Genomic DNA, 2,988 nt, shown 5'->3' with positions numbered 1-2,988 from the left:
AGCGGGACCACTATCCCTCATACGGGCACTCGAAACTCCGGAACAGAGCTACCGTCGGCACCGAAGGAAGTGGCACCTCATAGGTTCCCTTAATGCGGCAGGCAGGCGGGGAATGCCGGGGGATTGACCACCCACGCCCGGCACAAACACCCGACAGAAAGAAAGTCGTGACACTAAAAATGGAGAATGAGTAACCACGCGCTGCAAAGCTTGAACTTTCGCATGAAGAGCATCAAACCAACGCAGAATCCCCGCCTCCACGCAGGAGGAGAATGCCACCGAGAAACAATGCACCGTGTGCCTAAATTGGCACGCACACATGCATTGATTAGCGTCACGCTGTTGCCGATTTCCCGGCGGCAGAGGGCTCAGGCCGCCGAGAAGGCGCACGTTGCTCGGCGACGACATCCCGCTGCGACTACCACCAGTTTGGTTTTGCCGTTTAGCGTGCGGGTTTCCGTGCCACAGCAATGCCTGACTGACCCGCTACCGCACGGCACGCTACGGGCATCTACCGGACATTGTGAATACCGGCCGAATGGAACTGTGCGGAGAGGCAGGTCTGCATTTACCCCGCTGCCCGGCTCTGCAGGCACCCAGAAAAAAGCATGGAGCGGACATTGGAGAAGTGGGGAAGTCGTGCTTCACGGAAATATTGGTGTGGTTCCACTTTGAAGTGGAAAGGCACTGCACCATCAGTACCTCCGCGCGGCGAGAAGGCACAAGGCCCCCCGCAGATGCGGCGGGCCGTATTTGCTCCTGGCAGTCTGCCCTCTTCTCCCTTTCCTCATTTATAGCGTCCATGTTTGGTTGTTTCTGTGATTTGTTGTTTTATTGATTCTTGGCAGCAGCGGATTATTGAGCCACCGCGCTATCCCCGGGGCGGGTGCGTAGCGGTGGTGTGTGCTTCACGGCCTCCGCTGTCCGGCCCCCACTTTGGGTGCCGGGTCTCTCTTTTACATCTTTAATCATTGAGCCGACGTGCTCTGCGATGGTGGCTGGCGTGTGGGCCTTTGTATTTATTTGAGAGGACACGAGGAATAGTAACAATATATATATATATATATATCAACAGCGCTGAATAGATATTGGTACCGATATTTACATGCCTATCTATATAAATATACAGTCAATAGAATAGCATTTCAATAAACCAAGAAACCAAGCAATCTGTCGAATTTTATTAGGGGAAGGAAGGGATATATCCATATCTATACAGATGCATCAATAAATAAAAATAAAGTAGCGTTTTGATACTCATACCCATATCGATATACCTATACATTGATCGATGCATATTTTCATATCTATACCCCTCCATATAATTTTTTTACCGTTCTTTCTTATTTGTGGCATTTTGCTTCCGTTATATTATGTATTCTTCTCCCGTGAGTTCATGCTTACGTTTTTAGAGCGCATAGGCATTCCGTCCCGCGGACAAGGTTTCATACGCACTGAAGCACCCCATCGGACAAAAGTCGCAAGGGGCTTGCGAAGCCCATCTCAGTTGAATGATGATTGCTATCTTCTTTGATCTCCTGAGGAGCTGCGATAAGTGATTGCGTTGCCCCTGCCACCCAACACAATGACAACTTTCAGCGAGCGGTTTGCAGGCTAATTGTGCAGTTATTATTGAGGTGTACTCCACACCCGTATTTTGGGAGTGAATGCACGGTGTACCTGTAGAGGATGCTGAGGGCGGCGTCAGCGAGGCATGGGATAACATGTGCTCCGGAACAAGTGTGTGGCGTTGGCCAGAGGAGGTCTTGTGCCAACGGCATCATTGATTGATGGCCGGTGGTTTTGGGGCTTCGGTATTCGGAGCCTTAAGGAATGGAACGCTGCTGGCTGACCAGGTGCCACTCGCCATCCGATCCCTCCTGGATGTGGATTAAAAGACGGTGCGGACGCGTGCGGCGGGGGAAAAGGAGTAGGACATTGTGTGGACATGCACGTGGACGTGTCAGGGCGTCACGATATCCCTCAACAAGTGTGGAGCCCCAGCTTGGTGCTTTGGTCGTCCTGATAAAACTGCCTGGGGTGGAGGTGAGTGCGCTGACTTCCTTTTCACCGAATTTTCCTTCAGCTGACAGGCTACGCAGCTGACGTGGAGGGACATCATGCGCACCTGTTTCCGGCGTGTGCGATGCCGTTTCCCACAAATGAGGGCTATTTCCCTGATGATGTACTCCGTCGTCCTCACTTGATTCCCTTGACGACACGATGCAACGCGGGGTTGGTGCTGAGCGACGAAAGCCTTCCGTTTTGCTTGGAAACAAAACGGCGAGCCCATGAAGAGACATGCTGCTCGCGACTGGTTGATGCCTGGCCTGGGAGGAGTCTGCTTGCCACCGTGGAGCATCTCATTTGCCTGATTGCAGCGCCCTCTACGCGTTGCACAGTTCTTATGCTCCTGAGTAGTGCCGATAAGGGCGGATTGCATGATGGTGTTTCATTGCTGGAAGGCTCTGTAAGGAGGAAAAATATTGTTTTTTTTTCTTCATGGAGGAGAAGAATACGTTCCTTGATTCAAGTACGAATGCCTTGTTGCAGTTCTTGTTGGCCGTTGGTGGCTTTGGTGTTTATTCCAATCGATGGCTCTCACTGGCGGTTTTACGACCGAATATCGACTGGTGTCGTCGTTTTTGGCCCACGTTGCTTGGCCCAACAATAAATTATTTGTGCAGCTGGACAACAAATTTCCTGTAGGCGTGGACCATGTTTTGCAGAATATGCCCACAACGGCTACTGACCGGGCTGGTGATTGTTGCGTCCTGTATGACTCTGACAACGTTCTTGCGGATTTCACTCTGTTGCGTGCAAATGATGTTACATCTGTGCCTCTTCGTGTGGCAGAGGCCTGAACCAACGGGGGCTAGAGTGTTGTGATGAATTCGAGCACAGACAACCCTCATGTTGCTCATCGTTGTGCTCGTTGTCACTGCGGTCCTCGACGTGGGGGACATTTTATTATTGTGTGCGGTATGG

General features: G+C 51.4%; 1 pseudogene, besides 2 other annotated features; it reads left to right on the top strand.

The window, feature by feature from the left end:
* Positions 1-2,988: a sequence feature (areas not merged during assembly with more than two copies in the genome that could not be assigned to a particular haplotype).
* Positions 1,050-1,069: a microsatellite.
* Positions 1,370-2,974, top strand: Tc00.1047053511795.10 (annotated as a pseudogene).

Source organism: Trypanosoma cruzi, genomic scaffold, assembly GCF_000209065.1.
Source record: "Trypanosoma cruzi strain CL Brener 1047053517167 genomic scaffold, whole genome shotgun sequence".
Taxonomy (NCBI): domain Eukaryota; phylum Euglenozoa; class Kinetoplastea; order Trypanosomatida; family Trypanosomatidae; genus Trypanosoma; species Trypanosoma cruzi.
This window is presented reverse-complemented; position numbering and strand designations above follow the sequence as displayed.